Source organism: Erinaceus europaeus, chromosome 17, assembly GCF_950295315.1.
Source record: "Erinaceus europaeus chromosome 17, mEriEur2.1, whole genome shotgun sequence".
In the NCBI taxonomy this organism is placed as follows: Eukaryota; Metazoa; Chordata; class Mammalia; order Eulipotyphla; family Erinaceidae; genus Erinaceus; species Erinaceus europaeus.
The window spans coordinates 15,801,733-15,824,690 of NC_080178.1; the positions used below are offsets into that span (position 1 = coordinate 15,801,733).

Here is a 22,958-nt window from a genome sequence, read left to right on the forward strand (position 1 = left end):
TACAGAGGTTGAAAGAGAGGCGGGGGCTGGCAGCCGCCATCTTGGGTGCTGTCTTTTGCCACCAACCCAACAAAACTTTACTCTCCCTGTATTTGTCTTGGTACTTAGACACAGAATTAGGATGGCATATTTGGGAATGGTGAGATTTTCAATGGAGTAGAAACAGGGTGGGGGACAGTAGAGAGAGGTAGAAGCTAAAGAATGAGAGGTGAGCTGAATTGGTCATGCTCAGAACTATGTCACAGTCACATGGGTTCTTAGGAAGACGAGTCAGAATGCTCTTAAGGGGGTCATTTATACTATATACAGAGAAAGGTGCTGGAGGAAATATGATACTAACAAAAAATAATAACTAACTTTTTTGAAACTCTTCTGAGCATCTAAAACAATCTAATTTTCTTAGTCTTTTAAAAATATATGTTTATTGAGAAAAATACATACAGAGAAAAATCAAGAGGGAAAGGGGAGACAGAGAGGGAGAGAAAAATAGACCTTTGCAGTGCTACTTCATCACTCATGAAACTTCCCCCTGTATTCAGGGGCCAGGGCCTTGAACCTGGTTCCTTGTGCATGGTAACACATACGCTTTACTGGGTACACTGCCACTTGACCAACTTTCTTAATTGTTATGGGATAGGTGCTGTTATTAATATCCTTGTTTCCCAAGTAAGGAAATCCAAGCCTAGAAGGGTAAAGTTACTTATCCAAGTGCACACAGTCAGTGGAAAAGCCAAGAGCTATTTTAGACGGAGGTAGCCTGCTCTTAACCATGAATCTAGCTTTGGAAGACTGCATAAAGTTGCCTGTAAGTTACATGAAAACAGGGAGCAGTAAATCTGATCACCAGAGCAGAGTCCAGCATCTGAAGCACAATACACTGTGAGTTGATGTTCTGTTCTAACCACATACCATATTTTAATACATATTCTTGTGCTGATAATTTTATGATCATAGTAATGGTGAATGATGGGAGAGGTGAATCTGAACTGAAACAGAGGAATAGGATGGGAGGGAATGTTTCTGAATCAGCACTGCAGAATCTGGTGACAAGCTGCAAAGTGAGGCGTGGAAGTGGGGAGGGTTCTGAGTGGGTGACAGCTTTCTGGCTGGCCAGCAGAATAATGGTCTCCTTAGTGAGGGTGGTTGTGAGAGAGGGTTGCACTTGGGCCATATTAACTTGAGAGGGGTTTGTGAGCTTTAACCCCGGCCTAGAAGAGCCCTGACAGGAGAATCAAAGAAAGCTGGCTCTTGCGGATTTGGTAGCAAAACTAACAGGTTTACAAACTTCTCACATGCTAATTAAGACACTAATTAAAACCCATCAGTTCTAAAAGGCATATGGTTTATTTAAGGTTGATCCAAGATCGATGTTTGGTTGAACAATGTTTTAATAAACCATAAAAATGAATTGGCTCTTATAATACAAGTATGATTTCCCAGTTTACTGAATATGTTTCATGCTTTTTTATTCTTCTTTTCTCCATTTGCGAGAAATCTGATGCAATAAGTAGATAAAAATGCCTAACGATCATTTAATAATAGTTTCTTCCCAGACCTGGGTGCGTCTGTTAGAGCATACAATATGTCACCATGCCCAGGCCCTGGGTTTAAGCCCCCAGTCCCCACCTGCAGGAGAGAGACTGTCAGAGCAGAAAAGCAGGGCTGCAGGTGTCTCTGTTTGTCTCTCCTTGCTATCTCCCACAGCCCTCTCAATTTAGCTTTGTATCTATCAAAAAGAGAAAGAAGGGTGGAGAAAATTGTCCCTGGAATCAGTGAATTCATTGTGCAGGCACTGAGCCCCAGCAACAACCCCAATGACAAAAAAAAAAAATTAGATGGGAGTCGGGCGGTAGCACAGTGGGTTAAGCACAGGTGGCGCAAAGCACAAGGATCCTGGTTCAAGCCCCCGGCTCCTCACCTGCAGGGGAGTCGCTTCACAAGTGGTGAAGCAGGTCTGCAGGTGTCTGTCTTTCTCTCCCCCTGTCTTCCCCTCCTCTCTCCATTTCTCTCTGTCCTATCCAACAACAACGACATCAACAACAATAATAACTACAACAACAAGGGCAACAAAAGGGAATAAATAAATATTAAAAAAATAGAATAAAAATAATCTTGTGTTTGAAACTAATAGGAACGCTCTGGGGGTAAGATTAGCTTCTACCCCCATTTTACAGATGGGGGAAAAGGCAGAATTAAGGGAGGTTAAGGCACTGCTACAAAGGTGCTTATGCATCCCTTATTTCCTCTCTCCTTTGGAGAAGCTGTGGGTAAGATGGCTTATTTCTTGGGGGTGGGAGGGACAGCATCACTCCCCACAAAAATACAAGGTGTGTTGGGAGTTGTGATTTCCAAGTGTGTTGTGTACCTGTGTGACCACTCTTCTAGCCCCCTACCTCACTTATATCAGGTTTCTATATATTCACTTTAAAAAGATTTATTTATGAGAGAGAGAGAGACAGAGAGAGAGAGAGGGAGGGAGAGAATGCGAGAGAATGTGTGTGTGTCAGGACATCACTCTGTCACTTGTGATGGGGACCAAATTGGGAACCTCATGGTTGCAAATCCAGCACTCTGGCCACTGTGAAAGCTCTTGAGCTTCCTGTGTATTGATTTGTATACAAGGAAGTGGGAGAAAAAGAGAAAATACCAACCTTAGTATTAGTAGAAAAAGTAGTAAATACTCCTTATTTCACCCAAGTCATGAAGGCAGGAAGTGAGTTTGGATGGTGGTCTGGTGCAGGGTCTCTCTAGATGTTTTCTTCTTCCTCTTCTACTTCCCTCCTCTTCTTCCTCCTTCTTAAATGTTTTCTTTTTTTTTCTTTTTTTAATATTTATTTTATTTATTTATTCCCTTTTGTTGCCCTTGTTGTTTTATTGTTGTAGTTATTATTGTTGTTGTCATTGTTGGATAGGACAGAGAGAAATGGAGAGAGGAGGGGAGGACAGACAGGAGGAGAGAAAGATAGACACCTGCAGACCTGCTTTACTGCCTGTGAAGCGACTCCCCTGCAGGTGGGGAGCCGGGGTTCGAACCGGGATCCTTATGCCGGTCCTTGTGCTTTGCGCCACCTGCGCTTAACCCGCTGTGCTACAGCCCGACTCCCAATGTTTTATTTTTATTTATTTTTTTTTGCCTCCAGGGTTATTGCTGGGGCTTGGTGCCTGCACTATGAACCCACTGCTCCTGAAGGCCATTTTTCCCATTTTGTTGCCCTTGTTGTTGGTGGTGGTGTTATTGTTATTGTTGCCACTGATGTTATTGTTGTTGGATAGGACAGAGAGAAATGGAGAGAGGAAGGGAAGACAGAGAGGGGGAGAGAAAGATAGACACCTGAAGACCTGCTTCACTACCTGTGAAGCAACCACCCTGCAGGTGGGGAGCTGGGGGTTTGAACTGCAATCCTTATGTGGGTCCTTGTGCTTTGTGCCATGTATGCTTAACCAGCTGCACTACTGCCCAACCCCCTATTTATTAATTTTAATGAGAGAGATATATGGAGAAAGATAAATGCTAGATAGATAGGTAGGTAGGTAGGTAGGTAGATAGATAGATAGATAGATAGATAAAAAGACCAGAGCACTGTTCAGCTCTGGGTTATGGTGATGCTTGGAACTGAGCCTGGTACCTCAGAGCCTAAGTCATGAGAGTCTTTTACATAACCATTATGTCCAGGATACTTCCTTTCAAGCTACTGGCAGGGACAAGAATCTCTGAAGGTTTAACTAAAGATGGTAATCCTTATGTAACCTCTGTCAGGAAGCTTTAGTTCCTTGCCATGTGGAATAAAAAAAAAATAAAGGAATAACTTCCTTTGTGAAGTTATTCTGTCATAGCTGTATCAAGACAGAATGATCTGAGAGAAGAGAAAAAGAGAGAGGGAGATGTGGAAAAAGGAGAGCAGTAAAGACACACACACAGAGAGAGAGAGAGAGAGAGAGAGAGAGAGAGAGAGAGAGAGAAAGTGCAAGCACAAGCTAGTCACCAAGATAGGAGTCTTGTTATAACCTAATCTTGAAAGTGACATCCACCCTAGTCACTTCCATCACATTCTGCCCCTTAGAATTGGGTCACTAGGTCAGCCTGCGTTCTAGGGGTGGGACTTCACCAGGGCAGGAATGCCAAAAATGCCAAAGCAGGGATCTTTGGGGACCACGTTAGAGGCTGTCCACCTGGGCTACTTTTCCCACTCAATCACATCACATCTTATCTTCTCAGCTCCTCCTCACTCCCAACAGAAAGACTTTTATGAACTTCATAAAGTTGCAATGCGACCAGTTTGGGGCAGTTTATATCTCCTGTAGACAACAGCACTGAATTACTTAGCAAACCAGGAAGTGGAAAATGTTTCTAAAGGGATCCGATTACTCTCACTGCCAAGGCAGTATAAAAATGCAACATGTAAAAATGGACTTAATTGGTGAAAAATTAATTAGACAATTAAACTTATTTCTGCCTAAATGCATTTAGGTGTTAATTGGTAATCTGACTGGAGGTTGATTTTAGGGTGGATTTATTATCTCGAGTCTGTCCTCTAAGAAACATTTTCTGTTTAATATGCTGCAGACCCTCCTGGTCTTGCTGAGAAACAAGTCTAGTTCATTGTCATGATTCTTCTCCAGATGGGACCGATCAGGGTCAGTCTGGCCCAGAGGGCAAAAAGGCATTTGCTTTGGAAGCCCCATCAAGAGGAAAAATCTTTCTACTGCCTGAGGGGTTTTTCTGGGAAGACTAGGTGATTACCAGGAAGGAATAGGGTTACAAATGGAAAATACTGGGATGGTTTACGTTTCTCTGCTCCGACTTTGGGCAACTCACTTATGCTGCCTGGGTTTTCCTTTTGTCTTTTAAGTATTTGAAAAATCTTGTGTTGAGAGTAGATAATGTCCAAGGTCACTTCATTCATAAAATTTCATGATTATCGAGTACAGTGGTCTCACTGTAGGAGGGATTAAACTCTGCAGAGACTTTTCTTATTCTTTTGAGAAATAAAAAAAAGTTAAAAAAAAAAAAAAGGCCTTGGCCTGATCTGTTTGCTAGAATCTGTCTGGGTCAGGGGTTGTCTTATGTTCTCTTTAAACATATTGTGTTGGGCAGGGGAGATAGAGTAATGATTATGTAAAGAGACTTTTAGGCCTGAGGCTTTAAAGTCCTAGGTTCAATTCCCCTGCACCACCATGGAATGGAACTGAGCTGTGCTTTGGTTAAGAAAAAAAATCAATAAAGAAACAAATGAACGCAGTGGATTGAGTACATGTCCACTTGATCTCTTAGAAACCATTTGAAAGAAAGGAACAAAAAGAATGGACGAATGGACATGCATGAACAAGAGATGGAATGAAAGAAGCAGAAAATTCAATTGTAGAGAAGTGGTCTGCCTGAGCAGGCAAAGTTAAGTTATTGTGGAGCGACCATCCATCCATCCATCCATCCATCCATCCATCCATCCATCCATCCATCCAGTGAAAATGTGTTGTGTGGGCTCTGTGCTCAGAGCTACTCCAGAAACTGGAGTCACTGCAGTGAACTGAGTACAGCCCTCGCCCTCACAGACTTTACACTCTGCTTAGGAAGTTTAAGGATAAGCTAAACAGATATAAAATAGACCAGAGAGTGGTAAATCATGAAGACAAAAAAGACATCGTGGCAGGAGAGGGGATGATGGAGCTACTGTTGTCCGAGTGCTCAGGAAGGCCTGGGGATCAGGAGCCTGTGTAAACATCGAGAAGAACATTCTAGTCAGAGGAACTGAGAGTGTTGAGGCCTGTTGGCCTGTGATGGAATAACAGGGGTTTTGGTGGAGCTAGAGCAGAGTGAGTGCGAGCGAAGGAGGGGATAGAGTTTTGGAGAGGGGAAAAACAAAGTGGTAGGAGATGCAAATATGCAGATGTTATCTATAGCAAAGGGAAAAAAACCTTCTAGAAGTTATTCTTCAAGGACTTTCAAATGGAAATCTTTACTTTCTAGACCATGCAGCCAATGGTAGAGAATGCTGGCTTTCCTATTCATTGCGCCTGCAGATCACAGGGAGCCAAGGTGGATGAGGCAGCCATGGACGTGTATGACTGACCAACAGCATCATAGCTGCCAGAGGTGAGCTTTATTCTGGTCTCTCACTCTCTCTCCTGTTATTAAATATACATATAAATAAATAAATGAGTGAATATTTTGAAAGGTCACGCACACACCTGCCAAGGAGCAGTGGAATCACACATGTAATTATGGGAAAATTGCCAGGACATGCCTATAAGAAGTTAAAAAAAAAAAAAAAAAAAGTGGCCCAGGAGGTGGCGCAGTATGAGGGCCTTAGTTCAAACCCTGGCAGCACATGTATCAGAGAGCTGTCTGGTTCTTTCTCTCCGCCTATCTTTTTCACTAATTAATTAATAAAATATTTTTTAAAAAGTTAAAAAAGGGGGTCGGGCAGTAGCGCAGTGGGTTAAGCACACATGGAGCGAAGCTCAAGGACTGGCGTAAGGATCCCGGTTAGATCCCCTGGCTCCCCACCTGCAGGGGCATCACTTCACAGGCGATGAAGCAGATCTGCAGGTGTCTGTCTCTTCCCCTCTTTGTCTTCCCCTCCTCTCTCCATTTCTCTCTGTTCTATCCAACAAGAGAACAGAGAGAATACTACAACAACAATAAAACAACAAGGGCAACAAAAGGGGAAAAATTTTTTTAAATTTAAAAAATAATAAAGCATGTACCTTGCAGAATTCCAGAAAGGTCCATTTATTTGAGGGAGTCACTGAATGTAACAGGAGGAGACATGAGTGAAAGTCTAGATGAAACAATGGTGACATCCTCCTCTCCCACCAGAACTTCTGTCTCCCTCACTCCCTCCAGATAGGATATTGGGAGTTCCTTCTCTGAAAAAAACTAAACAACCTCAGAAAATGCACAGAGGAATGATTCTGGGGTCAAGATAAACTTTTTTGTTGTTGTTAAAGGTGTATGTAGTACAATTTGACTCTTTTTTTTTTTCCCTCCCCAGAACATTTCTCAGCTGACTATAGGTGGTGCCAGGAATTGAACACGGGACTTCACATATGCAAGGCCTTTACTCTTCCTTCAGTGATGAAAGCAACATGCTTTGTAATCATCTCAGCACGAATGTGAATTCTACCCTTTCATAAACCTGGGTCACACAGACAGAGCTACCTGTCAGTTTTTAGGGTCTCCCTTTCAAACCCTCCTGGTAGAAGGATTAGGCAAAAGAAAGAAAGAAAGAAAGAAAGAAAGAAAGAAAGAAAGAAAGGAAGAAAGAAAGAAAGAAAGACAAATGACAAGAAAAGAGACGATGAAAGGAGCAAGAGAAAAGGATAATGATTTTCCTCAGATGGAGGAGAACTCATTCAGGTCTCTGTCCTAATGTCACTTTCTCAGAGAGAGTGAGAAATAGCATCTTCCATCACTCTCTTAGCCTAATTTCAGGAAGAGAGAGTCAAGAAGTGGGAGGGAAAATTATTTAAAATAAGGCAGATTAAAAAAAAAAAGATGTCCTGGAACAGGAAGATCTGATATTCCACTCTGCCAGGGCCTGTTGCGTGAAGGCACAATGGTGAACAAAGGATCCCACTAAGACATTTTACTGCAAAGCTTCCGAACCTTGGAGATAAAGGGTCCTGAAAGCTTCCCAGGAGACAAACAAAGTAGGTTCTTACAAAGAATCCGCAGTCAGAATTGCCTCAGATTGCTCAATAAAAACATTAGAGACAAGAAGAAAATAGAGCAAGGTGTCACAATCCTGAGGGAAGATGGTCTCAACCTGTATTCAGTTCAATTATCAAGTGTAGAAGGGAAGTAAAGACATTTTTTTAGTTATGGGGAGAGTATTTTTCTTGGGCTAAACTGAGAAAGGGTGGCATAGAATCTAGGGGATGCTAATCAGGACAGTGCAAAGGAGGCTCCAAGGATGATGGGAAGGACAGAAGATTGCAGGAAGGGAGTCTGCAATGAGTAGCCTACCTGAATTGCTTGATGTACGGAAATATTAAGAGGCTTCGAAAAATTATTACTATAGATCCAGAACACTAAGCAAGTATGTGTGTGTGTGTGTGGGGGGGCAGCGGCTAATTATTAACTTCAAGGTAAATAAAGAGTTGTCCAAGAAGGGAAGTAGATACAGTAGCTCGGAGGACTAAAAAAAATCACATAACTGTACTAAAGTAAGCACTAAGTGTTAATTTAAACAGGAGTTTTAAATCCATGGAACAGAAGAGGGAAGTGCTTTAAAAAAAAAAAAAAAAGCCTAACAGGTTCAGAGGCCTCTTATCCTCTTCCTCCTATCACTTCACTTCTCCCTCACTGGGAGTATGGATCCAAGTTGTTTTGGGGGTGCAGAAGGTAGGAGTTCTGGTTTCTGTAATTGCTTCTCCACTGGAATTGGGTGTTGACAGGTCGATCCATATCCCCAGCCTATTTCTGTCTTTCCCTAGTGGGGTAGGGCTCTGGAGAGGTGAGGTTCCAGGACACATTGGTGAGGTCCGTCTGCCTAGAAAAGTCAGGGTGGAATCATGGTCACATCTGCAACTTGGTGTCTGGAAGGTGGCAGGACATGAAGTGAAACAAAATGGTTAATGAACAGGAACCAAAAAGTAGGAACAGAGCAGACGAGATTAGGGCTCTTACCTCCCATAGGACCTTGCCCTCAACTTGGATCAACAACGGTAGAGAATGTTCCATTCTCTGAAGGGAGGCTGGACAATATACTTTATGCTACACCTGAGGAAGATGGGTCGATATTGGGGCAGCTTGGAATGTTCCTACTTATGACCACAGAATGTGAGCTCAGATCTACAGGGATGCAGAGGTCACACAGGCTCCTAAGCTAATTATGGGCCCCAGATCACATCAAATCGATGGGGTTTTACAGTCAACAATATTTATACCCCTTTCCATATTAGGGAGCTACTCTCTTCCCTGATCCAGCTTTCTGTTCTTTTTCCAGCCATGACATCATCTCCTCAGACAATAACATGGATCCACCTGCATCAGATTTCGGGTTCAAGGAAAAAACAACAACAACAACAAAAATTACTGGAGGGAGTCTGGCGGTAGCGCAGCGGGTTAAGCACACTTGGTGCAAATCACAAGGACCAGCAAAAGGATCCCGGTTCGAGTCTCCGGCTCCCCATCTGCAGGGGAGTCGCTTCATAGGCAGTGAAGCAGGTAGGTATCTTTCTCTCTCCCTGTCTGTATTCTCCTCCTCTCTCCATTTCTCTTTGTCCTATCCAACGAAGACGACAACAATAATAACTACAACAATAAAACAACTAGGGCAACAAAAGGGAATAAATAAACAAATATTTAGAAAACAAAACACTAGTATAGCCACAGGTCCTTTGGAATATAACTAAAATATGCCTACTAGCTATCTACAAAATGGAGGACCCCCCATCTCTTCATCTGCACTACTCTAGCCTTTAGGTTTGTGATTAGTCAACAATTTGTTTGGCTTTGTATGTTAACTCTCTTTTCAGCCACCAAGTTCCAGATGCTAGCATGATGCCACTCAGACTTCCCTGGGCAGACAACCACACCAATGTGTCTTGGAGCTCCTCTTCCCCAGAGCCCCTCCTCACTAGGGAAAGGAGAGTTAGGTTGGGAGTATGGATCGACCTGTTAACACCCATGTTCGGCAGGGAAGCAATTACAGAAGCCAGACCTTCCACCTTCTGCATCCCACAATGACCTTGGGTCCATACTCCCAGAGGGTTAAAGAATAGGAAAGCTATCAGGGGAGGGGATGAGATACGGAGTTCTGGTGGTGGGAATTGTGTAGAGTTGTACCCCTCTTATCTTATGGTTTTGTCAATGTTTCATATATATATATATATATGAAAGAAAAAAGATTAGGGCTCTTAGAGTGGAAGAAAGCTCAGAAATCCATTTTAAACATGTTTCTAGGGGCCCACGACTATGGTAGTTTTTGCTTTAGTTTGATAGCTAGCATAAAGTTGGATAAAACCATTGTCTGAGAAAATGGTGTCAAAATAGAAAAAAGGACTAGCGAGTTGGATTAGGGCAGAGAGTAGCTCCCATTCTTAAAAAAAATTCTGTGCATAGAATTAACTATTTCCCTCCATCCACCTACTCCAGGGCCCATATACATATTTATACTTTGCACCAGAGCCTGTGCAGCCTCTAAGCCCCTATTGGTCTGAGCTTGCAGCTCATGATAACAACTAGGAACAGTGCAGGCTGCACTCATTTCAGGACCAGTTTTCCTCAACTGGCAGGGTGAGATACCCCAGTTTCCCTTCAGAGACTGAGGCAGTCCCTACCATAGCTGTTCTATGGTGAGGGCAAGGTTCTGAGAGGGCCTGCAGGAGGGCTTGTGATGACATTCCTGATAAAAGTGACCAGTGGTTGGACCATATTTCTTTACCTAATTATCCACTGATGGGTAATTCAGTTGTGCTCACCTCCTAGCTATTGTAAATCACTCTGCCACAAGCATTTTGATCCAAGCGGTTGTTACTTTGAGGAAAATGAAGATGAAGTTCAAAGACACTGCATGCCATGTGGACCCTTCATGCCAGTGGGAACAGAGTAAAATCACTGCCTAAGGTCAGCTCCGGCTCACGATGCTGGAAGCCTCACCTACACTGGGAACAGATGTCCTACCGTTCTGGGCCCCTGTAGGGAAGAGTCTAGTGGGCTGGAGTGAACAGACATGTATTCACGTTTAGTTTCTGCTGACCATCAGCTAAATGGTGTTAGGAAAAGGATAGCTCTCAGAGTTCCTGAGCATGCACTCAGGCTGTGGTTAAACACTGAGGATACACATCCCTGTGGTCTAGGAGATGGAGAGGGGTGCATTAGTTCCCTCACTAGTAGAAAAGGAATTCACTTAATTCACTTATGCTCAAGATCTGTACCAAGCAATGAATGTGCACAGGAGCCTGTCAGGGACTTGGGGTTAATTACCAGGAGAGTATGGCAGAGGGCTGGGGGCTGCAGTGCCCGAGGTTTGGGCTCCAGGTGGCCAGACTCACACAGCACATGATTAAAGAAAGGCTGGGAAGCAGTGTTCCTGGGCAAAGGCCCCTCAAGGGCATGGTCTGGGGAGATGAGCCAGGAGGTATATTCTGCCTAGTCCTGGCCCAACTGAACCACTGTATTTCCTTCCTACAACTATCTTCAAAGAGCTGGATTCTGGGATTTTTGAAGTGAGAGACTTATAAAAGAACCAGGCCATTCATTCTGATACTTTTGTAATTCATAAATCCTCAGCATACCCAAGATGATTTGCCAGGCTGACTGTCTCCTCCTCTTCTTTCTCCTCTTCCTCTTCTCCCTACTCCCACCTTCCTGCTCCTCTTTCTTTCTTTTTCTTTCCTCCTGTTCCTCTTTCTCCTCCTTCTTCTGTTCTTCTTTTGAAAAGTGAAAGAGAGAGAGACAGAGAGAGACACAGAGAGAGACAGAATCACAATAAAATTGCAGTGGTCCAAACCTGGGTCCTGAACATGGTAGAGCATAGTACTATCCAAGTGAGCTATTTTGCTGGCCCTGATTTTCCAACTTCTTATTTGCTAAATATGAAAATAAAATAAAATAAATAACCTAGCTACCACCTATAAAAAAATGAAGAAAGAATGATCTCCCATCTCAAAAATAGGAAAGACAATACTAGTTAACTTCAGGGTACTCATGTGAAGTCTTTTTTTAAAAAATAATTTTTTATTAGTGTTTTAATAATGATCGACAAGATTGTGGGATAAACGGGGTACAATTCCCACCACCAGAGTTCCGTATCCCCTCCCCTCCATTGGAAGTTTCCCTATTCTTTATCCCTCTGGGAATATGGACCCAATATCTTTATGGGGTACAGAAAGTGGGAGGTCTGGCTTCTGTAATTGTTTCTCCACTGGACATGGGTATTGACAGGCTGATCCATATCCCTAGCCTGTTTCTGCCTTTCCCTAGTGGGGTAGGGTTCTAGGGAAGTAGGGTTCAAGGACATATTGGTATGGTTGTCTGACCAGGTAAGTCAGGTTGGTGTCATGGTAGCAGCTGCACCCTGGTGGCTGAAAAGCACTAAGATACAAAGCAAAACAATTTCTTTAATAATCAGGAACCTAAAGGTAGAAGTAGAGCAGATGAGGGAGCCAGGCGGTAGCACAGCAGGTTAAGCACACATGGTGCAAAGTACAAGGACCAGCATAAGGATCCCGGTTCAAGTCCCTGGCTCCCCACCTGCAGGCGGTCACTTCACAAGCGGTGAAGCAGGTCTGCAGGTGTCTCTCCTCCTCTCTGTCTTCCCCTCCTCTCTCCATTTCTCTCTGTCCTATCCAACAACCACAATATCAGTAACAACAACAATAATAATTACAACAAAAAAACAAGGGCAACAAAAGGCAATAAATAAATAAATATTAAAAAAAAAGAAGTAGGGGAGTCCGGCTGTAGTGCAGTGGGTTAAGCGCAGGTGGTGCAAAGCACAAGGACCGGCATAAGGATCCCGGTTCGAACCTCGGCTCCCCACCTGCAGGGGAGTCGCTTCACAGGCGGTGAAGCAGGTCTGCAGGTGTCTATCTTTCTCTCCTCCTCTCTGTCTTCCCCTCCTCTCTCCATTTCTCTCTGTCCTATCCAACAACGACAACAACAATAATAACTACAACAATAAAACAACAAGGGCAACAAAAGGGAATAAATAAATTAAATAAATATTAAAAAAAAAGAAGTATAGCAGATGAAATTTGGGTCTTCATTTTGGAAAAAGCTAGGAAGTCTATTTTAGGTATATTCCAAGGGTCCCATGACTTTACTAATTTTTGTCTGAGCCTAACAGCTAACATGCTGTTGGGCTAGGAGTATTGTCTGGGAAGATGGTGTTAGAGTTGAAGATAGGACTAGAAAGTTGGATCAGGCCAGAGAGAAGCTCCCAAATATGGGGAAATATATAAATATTGTTAACAGTAAACCCCATCAATCTGACTTCCGGTTCATGTCTATTCATATTTAGCATAGTAGCCTGTGTAGCCTCTGCATCCCTGCCAGTCTGAGCTCGTATTCCATGGTCACAGCTAGGAACATTCTAGGCTCCACTCATTTCAGGACCCGTCTTCCTCTAGTGTCAGCCTCCCTCCAGAGAGCAGGGAAATTTTACCACTCTTGTTCTACATTGAGGACAATGTCCTATAGGGACTCATGAGAGGCTTTATGATGTTCCTGATAGAGATGACCAGTGAAGGTGGAAAGAGGGATCTGTTAGAGCTCTAGGCCTATCATATCTATATGAGAATCCAGAGAACTCCTGACTAGGGCCCTGGACTCATGTGCAGTCTGCAGTACAGACTAGCACAGGACCAAGGCCCCCTTATACTCGCCAGCTGCTTCATGTTACAGGTAGAGTCAGAGTCAGAGCTGAGCTTGTAGAAAAGTCGGTATGGAGGGCCAGGCTGCTGTTAAGAGCGGGGTCACTGAGGCTGATGATGGTGAACTCAGTAGAGTACACCAATTACCATGCCCAAGGACCTCGGTATAAGTCCACAGCCTTCAGCTTCAGGGGGGAAGCTTCATGAGTGGTGGAGTAGGTCTGCAGGTGTCTATCTTTCATTTACCCTACCTCCCCCTCACCAATCAATTTTTCTCTGTCCTATCGAATAAAAATAAAGGGAAAAAATAAGTGACTGCTGGGAGTGATGGATTTGTCATGCAGATACGGAGCTCCAGAGACAATCCTGGTGGCAATAAACAAAAGAGAAAGAAAGAAAGAAAGAAAGAAAGAAAGAAAGAAAGAAAGAAAGAAAGAAAGAGCACAAGGACTGGCATAAGGATCCCAGTTCAAGTCCCCGGCTCCCCACCTGCAGGGGAGTCACTTCACAGGCGGTGAAGCAGGTCTGCAGGTGTCTGTCTTTCTCTCCCCCTCTCTGTCTGCCCCTCCTCTCTCCATCTCTCTCTGTCCTATCCAACAACGACAACATCAATATAACAACAACAATAATGACTACAACAGTAAAACAACAAGGGCAACAAAAAGGGAAAATGAATAAATAAATATTAAAAAATATTAAAAAATTTTAAAAAAGGAAAGAAACAGAGAAGGAGGGAGGGCGGGAGGAAGGAAAGAAAGAAGGAAACTTCTCCTTCTGTCTCTGTCTTGGCCGACTCTTGCGCTCTGTTCTCCTTCCGCAGCAAGACACTCGGGAGTCAAACTTGACACCTTTCACTTCTTCCTGCCTGTGTCAGATCAGTCACAGAGCATCCCAGCTCGTCTTAGCAATATCTTCCTGATCTCAAATGTCTTCTAGAACCATCCTCACTGACTGACTGTGTTATTTTTTGTTGTACTAGTGTTAGTCTTCCTAACTGGCCTCCAAATGGGTATTTGCTTGTCTCTTTAGTTTCACTTCTTTGTCATAAAACAAAACAAAACATAAACTTTGAGTACGCAACGCTCTCCCTTTGGAAACCTCACCATATATGATTGAAATCATTTGGTAGTCGTCTTTCACTTCCTTATTTTGCTGAGTATGGTCACTTCCAGTTCCATCCATTTTGTCCCAAAGGAAACAATACCATTTTTAAAAAATTTCAGAGTAGTATTATTCCATGGAGTATATATCCCATAAGTTATTTTATTCTTTTATTTTTAATTAATGATTTACAAAATTATAAGATGTTATAATAGCTAAAGTTATGCAATAATTCTTCCCAGGTCACAGAGCTGGACTGATTATATAGGCCTATCTATCTATTTATCTATGTATGTATCTATTTATATATTTGTTGCCCATTTTATTCATTTCTATAGTCCTGACTTCTCTTCCTTTCTAAGTCACACCTACACCTGTTACTACTTCTGACTGTCCTTTCTTTTTCTCCTCTCTCAGATAAGCAAAACGGTGCCTGAGTTTCTCCCCTGTTTTTCATATTGTCTTCCCTTTTAGTGATGGGATAAAAACAAAGATTCCTGGTGACAAACATTTTGATACCCAGTAGAATTGGGGTTCAGAGCCCTTTGGTCATCTTCCACTATCGTTTCCTCTCTCTAGGAGTATGGACCAAAATACTTTTTGGGGTGCAGAAGAAAGAAGCTCTGGCTTCTGTAAATGCTTCTCCACTGGACATGGATGTTGGCTGCTTGATCCTTACCCTCAGCTTGTTTCTATATTTCCCTAGTGTGGTAAATTTCTGGAGAGGTGAGGTTCCAGGACACATTGGTGAGGTCATCTGCCTAAGGAGGTCAGAATGGAATCATTGTAGCATCTGTAACTTGGTGGCTGAAAGGCAGGACAAAATGTTTAATAAATAAGAGTAAAAGAGTAGGAATAGAGCAGATGAGAATAGGGACCCTAGGGTAGAAAGAAGCAAGGGTATCTATTTTAATTATTCTTTTTAAAATTTATTATCTTTGTTTATTGGATAGAGACTGATAGAAATGGAGGAGGGGGAGATAGAGAGGGAGAGAGACAGAGAGACACCTGCAGCCCTGCTTCACCACTTGCAAAGCTGTCCCCTTGTAGATGGGGACCGGGAGCTTGAACCTAGCTCCTAGTACATTGTAGCATGTGCACTCAACCAGGCACGCTACCACCTGGCCCCAGGTATCTATTTTAGATATGTTCCTAGGGACCCATAACTTTAGTAATCCTTGTTTGAGCTTGAAAGCTAACATGAAGGTGGACTAGTAATATTGTCTGGGAAGATGGTGTCAGAGTTGAGAATAGAACTTGAGAGCCCAATTAGGGCAGAGAGTAGCTTCCAAACTGGAAAAAAATGTATAAATACAATTAACTGTTGACCAGAAATTTCTGACCTGGGGCCCATATGTATTCATATTTAGCACAGGAGCCTGTATAGCCTCTGCTTGCCCATCAGTCTGAGCTCATAGTCCATGGTCATATCTGGGACCATTCTAGGCTCCATTCATTTTAGGGCCAGTCTTCTCTGAGTGGCAGAGGAGGATGACCCATTCTTTCCTCAGGGGATGTGTCCCATAACTTCTTAGCCAGTCATCTCTCCATGGGCATTTAGGCCGCTTCCACTTTTTGGCTAATGTGAACAATGCAGCTATGAACATAGGGGTAATTGTGCCCCTTTGAATTAGTGTTTGGATGGCCTTTGGATAAATGCCTAAGAATGGTATCAGGTAATACCATTTTTATTTGTTTAAGGACTCTCCACACAGCCTTCCAAAGGGGCTGCACTAGCTTGCATTCCCACCTACAGTGTAACAGAGTTCCTTTTTCTCCATAAGCAAGGAGGAGAGCTTTTTAAAGTCTAATCCTTGGTGCTGATGAGGATGCTATGAGACAATCTGATCTGTTGCTGGTGGAAATGTAATTTGTTGAACCCTTTTAGAATGCAGTTCAAGGCTACATCATAAGAGCTTAAATATATTCCATCTTTTTATTTTATTTTATTTTATTTATTTATTCCCTTTTGTTGCCCTTGTTGTTTTATTGTTGTAGTTATTATTGTTGTTGTCGTTGTTGGATAGGACAGAGAGAAATGGAGAGAGGAGGGGAAGACAGAGAGGAGGAGAGAAAGATAGACACCTGCAGACCTACTTCACCACCTGTGAAGCAACTCCCCTGCAGGTGGGGAGCCGGGGTTCGAACCGGGATCCTTATGCCGGTCCTTGTGCTTTGCGCCACCTGCGCTTAACCCGCTGTGCTACAGCCCGACTCCCCTATATTCCGTCTTTGACCCAATAATTCTATTTCTGAGAAGCTTAGGAAACAACCTTATCTATGGGGAGGGGGGAATCTTCATGTACATAGATATTTATTACATCATTATTTACATAGAGAAAAATCAGAAATAACCTAACTATATTATAATAGAAGTAATCTATGACATTGGATGGCTTATTATACAACTATTAAAAATGACATTTGCTGAGAGGAAAAAGACAAAATAAAATACACTAAAACACCAGTAATGATTACTTCTAATTGGTGTTGTTATGGATGATTTTAATTTTCTTCTTTATAATTTTCTCAACTTTCTCAGGTTTCTGCCATAAATAACTATTGTAATTAAATAAGAAATTTATTTTTAAATAAAGGTTTGAACAAGTTTGTGGTAACTGCGGAATAAAAAAAAAGGTGGTATACCAAATTGTACATGAAACATAATCTCAGTGTGGACACAAACAAGACCATATGTAAGTACAATGAACGGTTGACACTGATTGCTTCACGAGCATAGCAGGGGTGAATGTGGATTTCACTTCTCTAATTTTCCAAACATAGAAGAAGAATGCCAGTACATGCTTGAAAACACACACACACACACACACACACACTCTAAAACTCTTCATTGCCAGCAGAATTTAATTCATATTTCTTTTTCTTTTTCTAAAAATTATCTTTATTTATTTGACAGAGACAGCCAGGAATCAAGAGAAAAGGGGGAGGTAGAGGGGGAAAGAGAAAGAGAGACTCCTACAGCACTACACCACTTCCAAAGCTTTTCCCCTATAGGTGGGGACCGGGGGCTCAAACTCAGATCCTTGATCATTGTAACATGTGTGCTTAACCAGGTGCGCCACCACCCAGCCCCTAATCCACATTTCTTAGCAAGGTTTATATGCTATACCCCAAATGACAGTTTAAAAAGTTGAGCTTTAATTCATATATCATAAGATTTGTACTCTAGACCATGGAGGTGGCACTGTGGATAAGATATTGAATTCTTAAGCATGAGATTCTGAGTTTGATCCCTGGTACAGTGTGTGCCAGAGTGATGCTCCCGTTCTCCATAAATATACAGAGAGAGAGAGAGAGAGAGAGAGAGAGAAAGAGAGAGAAAGGAAAAAGATTTGCATTCTTCCTTTGTGTAAAACTCAGTGATTTTTCAGTAGTCTCTGAGCTGTACAGTCATCACTGCTATCTAATTCCAGAACAGTTCACAACCACAAGGGAAACCTTGTACCAACCAGCACTCACTCTCCACTACCTATTCTCCTCAGACGGTTAGTCATTAGTTTACTTTCAGTTCCTATGAATTTCCCCCTTCTGGTCATTTCTTATAAACAGACACATGCAATGTGCGACCTTTTGGGTCTGGTTCTTTTGCTTAATACGATGAGTCCAGGTTTATTGGTGTTGTAACATGTATCAATACTCAATTCTTTTTTAATTATTGCATAGTATTTCCTTGTATGGATACACCACATTTTGTTTATTCATGAATAAGCTATTGGATATTTGTATATAAGTATAACCGATTGCTTTCAGTTCTCTTTGGGCTTTGCATGTAGAAGTGAACTTGTCAGGTTATATGGCATCCCCATATTTAACGTTTTGAGGGGATCGCTTTCCAAAGGCAACAGCATGTGAAATTCCTCCTAGTAGTCCTAAGTGTTAGAACTTGTCTACATGCTCATCAACATCATTGTCAATATCTGCCTTTTTAAAAAAGATTTGCTTATTTTGGGGCCAAGTGATGATGCACACATTACTATATGCAAGGACCTGGGTTCGAGCTCTCATTTGCCACCTGCAGGAGAATGCTTCATCAGATCCAGGTCTGCTGGATCCTAAGGTAGAAGGCTTTGTGCATGCTAACAAGTTCACTTAACCAGGTGCAGCGCCTTTGCCACCCCCCAAATAAGTTCTTCAATTCACTGATGTGCTTTTTTCTTTAAATTTCTTTTTAATTATCTTTATTTGTTGGATAGAGACAGCCAGAAAGCAAGAGGGAAGGGGGAGATAGGGACAGAGAGACACCTGCAGCACAGCTTCACCACTCGCAAAGATGTCCCTTAGCAGGTAGGGATCAGGGGCTCAAACCCAGGTCTTTGTGCATTGTAGTAACACATGAGCTCAATCAACCAGCTGTGCCACCACCTGGCTCCAGCTCCACTGTGTTTATTTCCTTAAAAAAAAAAATTTTTTTTTATTACCACCAGGGCTATCTCTGGGGCTTGATGCCTGCATGGTGAATCCACCACTCCCAGAGTCTGAATTTTATTTATTTTTCTTCTTCTTCTTCTAGCGTTTGCCCTTCTTCCGTAGCCAGTCAACAGCGTCAGGTTGAGCCTGATGTAAAGTTTCGAGACCTCCTTTGAATCTGGAGAGGTGGCAGTCGTTGACTATGTGGGTCATAGTCTGTCTGTAGCCGCAGGGGCAGTTCGGGTCGTCTCTGGCTCCCCAGCGATGGGACATAGCGGCACACCGGCCATGGCCTGTTCCATAGCGATTGAGGAGGGCCCAATCATAACGTGCTAGGTCAAAGACGGATTGACGCTTGCAGGGGTCTGTGATGAGGTGTTTGTTCTTTACCTCAGCTGACTGCCAACTCTGTTTCCAAGAGACTGGAACAGAGAAGTTCAGTGTAGGCGTAGGGGACCAGATTGGGTGACAAGACGTCAAGCGTTGAACAGGGTGGGAGAAGATATCAGCGTATATTGGCAGGTCCAGTCGAGCGTAGACGTGGGAAATGAACTTAGATGATGCCGCATCCCGACGAATATCTGGCGGGGCGATGTTGCTAAGAACTGGCAGCCATGGAACCAGGGTAGAACGGATGGTTCCAGAAATTATCCTCATGGAGGAATATAATTTGGAATCCACCAAGTGGACATGGGGGCTATACGGAACCATACTGGGGCACAGTATTCTGCAGTGGAATAGCATAATGCCAGAGATGATGATCGTAGTGTGGAAGCGCTCGCGCCCCATGAGGAGCTGGCCAGTCTTGCAATGATGTTATTCCTCATGCCCACCTTTGCTGCAGTTTTTATGAGATGTTCGTGAAATGACAGAGTGCGATCGAGGGTAATGCCAAGATAGACTGGCTGGGCTTCATGCCGGATTCTCGTATCTCCAAGCTGCACATTAAGCTCACGCAAGGCCGAGGCATGGTGTAGATGGAAAACAGATGATACCGTTTTTGCAGTGCTAGGGATTAGTCGCCATTTTTTACAGTCATCAGATATCAGAGACATGTCTTTCGTGAGTGTTTCCTCGAGGATGTCGAACTTGGATGCCTGAGTTGCACAGCAGATGTCATCGGCGTAGATGAACTTCCTTGAAGAAGTTTCTGGGAGGTCATTGATGTAAATATTAAATAGCGTAGGAGCCAGAACAGAGCCCTGGGGGAGGCCACTTGAGACAAGTCTCCATCTGCTAGTCTTGTCACCCAGATGCACCCGGAATCTTGTTTTGGAGAAGAAATGATATAGTGTTGGCCACCCTTGGAGGCAGGCATCTTGAGATCTTGACTAGGAGACCACGGTGCCAGACCGTGTCATAGGCTGCTGTGAGATCAACAAAGACAGCACCCGTCTTTAAATTCTTCTGGAATCCATTTTCAATGTAAGTTGAGAGGGCCAGGGCTTGTTCGCAGGTAGATCTTCCTGGGCGGAAACCAGCTTGGGCGGGTGATAGGAATTTCTCTGTAAGATGAGAAATATGTGACAGAAGCAGCCTCTCAAGGAGTTTGTAACACATGGAGAGGAGAGAAATTGGTCTATAGCTGGCGGCCAGTGTTGGGTCTTTCTTTGGTTTCAAAACCGCTATAATCTTCACACGACGCCAAACTTTGGGCATAGACTCAGATTCCAAGATGTGGGACAGGAATGAAGCGAGCCACTTCTTTGCCGCGGGACCCAGGTTAAGAATTTATTTTTCTTTTGTGTAGGAACAGAGAGAAACTGAGAGGGCAGAAGGTGATAGATAAATAGACATCTGCAACACTGCTTCACTGCTCGTTCAGCTACCCCCATCCCTAGCAGGTGGGGGACTAAGAGCTTGAACCCAGGTCCTTAAACATCGAAACATGTGTGATTTACCAAGTGTGCCACTGCCCAGGCCCTCCAGATCTTCACTTTCTTCTTTTCCAGTCTGAACTCTGTGGCCTGGGATGATAGATGCTCTGTAACTCCCTTTCTGCACTCCCCCATACCCAACCCTGGTTAAATCCAACAGTGTCTCTGCTCTACATCACATCTGGGCACAGGGATCCAGTTTGTGAAAACTACCACAACTGCCTGGACAGGCGTTGTTTCATGTTGAAGTCTGAGTTAGGGGCTGGATGGTAAGCTCCCACTCCCCTCCTGAAGGGGGAGAAAGTTTATGAACAGTAAAGCAGTGCTGCAAGTGTCTCTCTCTCTCTTAATTGGATAGGACAGAGAAATTGAGAGAGGAGGAGGAGATAGAGAGGGAGAGAGACAGAGAGACACCTGCAAACCTGTTTCACAGCTTGTGAAGTGACCCTGCCCCCACAGTTGGGAAGCTGGGGGGCTCAAACTGGGATCCTTGCGCGGGTCCTTGTGCTTCGTGCCATGTGTGCTTAACCTGGTGCACCACCGCCCAGCCCCCTTGAAGGTGTCTGTCTTTCTTTTTATCTCTTCCACCCCTCTCAATTTCTGTCTGTCCTATCAAATAGAAGAAAGAAAAAATAAAATAGCTTTAAAAATTAAAAAGATAATAAGTCCACAACAGACAGACTATTTTATTAGTCTCCAGCTACTCTGTCCCACTCCAGGAGGGCTATTTGCATATCCTCCCCTTTCTCCAATACCCTCCTCAGGTTTGACTCTCAGCTGATGAGCTCATCTTCCTATTCATCTTCCTATTCACTATTCAGTGTGCTCACTACTTCTCAAAAATTGCCAACTTCCCGTGGTGACAAGGATATACTCTGTCCTCATTCATGTTGCAGATGATAGGCTGTCCCTGTGTCATGTAGTGCCAAGCCCTCTGCTTGGCCTACTCTCCTTCACCTACTCAAGAAGTTACTGCCATCACGTCCTCTTCTCATGAATCACCTCTGTCCCCTTCTCTACTGGAGTGTTTACTTCAGTCTACCACCCGACTACAATACTTCCTGTCAAAGAACAGAACAGAAAACCATGCAGAAATCCCCTCCACTGAGTGCCTGTGCTCTCCTGGTCCCTGTCCCATTTCTTTGCTTCTCCTCAGAGAGAAATCCCTCAAGAGACTTGACTATCTGTCCCTTAATCTCACTTAGTACTTCATCTTTTTTTAAAATTTTTTTAAAAATATTTTATTTATTTATTCCCTTTTGTTGCCCTTGTTGTTTTATTGTTGTAGTTATTATTGTTGTTGTCGTTGTTGGATAGGACAGAGAGAAATGGAGAGAGGAGGGGAAGACAGAGAGGAGGAGAGAAAGATAGACATCTGCAGACCTGCTTCACCGCTTGTGAAGCGACTCCCCTGCAGGTGGGGAGCCGGGGTTCAAACCGGGATCCTTATGCCGGTCCTTGTGCTTTGCGCCACCTGCGCTTAATCCGCTGCGCTACAGCCCGACTCCCTAGTACTTCATCTTTTTTAAAAAATAAATCTTTTTTTTTAGATCAGAAGAGCAAACACAAGTAGAACCTGAACTGGAATTGGCGTATTGCACCAAAGTGAAAGACTCTGGGATAATTGGGGTGGGGTGGGGGGGAATACAGGTCCAAGAAGGATGACAGAGGACCTAGTGGGGGTTGTATTGTTATATGGAAAAACTGGGAAATGTTATGCATGTACAAACTATAGTATTCACTGTTGAATGTAAAACATTAATTCCCCAATAAAGACACTAAAAAAAAAAAATCTGGCCCTCACCACATTGAAAGAAGTTCCAGGGGTGTGTCTCTTTCAAGTTCTCTCTGCTTTTTTATCTCTGTCTCTCTGGTTAGCTGATAAAAGCCATCTTGGTACAGTAAAGCCATAGATAACAACAACAACAACAACAAAAACACTAACAGGAAGAAGTGGTCTGGGAGGCAGTGCAGTGGATAAAATCTTGGACTCTCAAGCAAGAGGTCCTTACTTCTGTCCCATGCAGAACATATACCAGCGTGATTCTGTGGTTCTCTTTCCACTCCTCTCCTATTTTCTCATTAGTAAGCAATAAAAAAATAAAAAATAAATCTTTTTTTTTATAAATTCAAGATTTAATTTTTTTGTGTGTTTATATTTGTTTATTTTCCCTTTTTGTTGCCTTTGTTGTTATTCATCGTTGTTGTAGTTATTATTATTGTTGTTGATGT

The 22,958-nt window shown here is 43.1% G+C and overlaps 1 long non-coding RNA gene across 6 annotated transcripts in view; it reads left to right on the plus strand.

Annotated features, from left to right (window-relative positions):
• Positions 1–22,958, plus strand: part of LOC132533861 (uncharacterized) — a 64,347-nt gene that overhangs the window by 35,537 nt on the left and 5,852 nt on the right. Inside the window, exons 2-6 of one of the 6 annotated variants that reach the window (XR_009545605.1) lie at positions 5,966–6,091; positions 8,949–9,169; positions 20,600–20,693; positions 20,802–20,995; positions 21,623–21,951. This is a non-coding gene — a long non-coding RNA (uncharacterized LOC132533861). Of the gene's footprint in view, positions 1–5,965; positions 6,092–8,948; positions 9,170–10,432; positions 12,688–20,599; positions 20,694–20,801; positions 20,996–21,622; positions 21,952–22,276; positions 22,399–22,958 lie in introns of those variants that run through there. The other 5 variants (XR_009545606.1, XR_009545603.1, XR_009545604.1 and 2 more) reach the window with 5 other exon arrangements.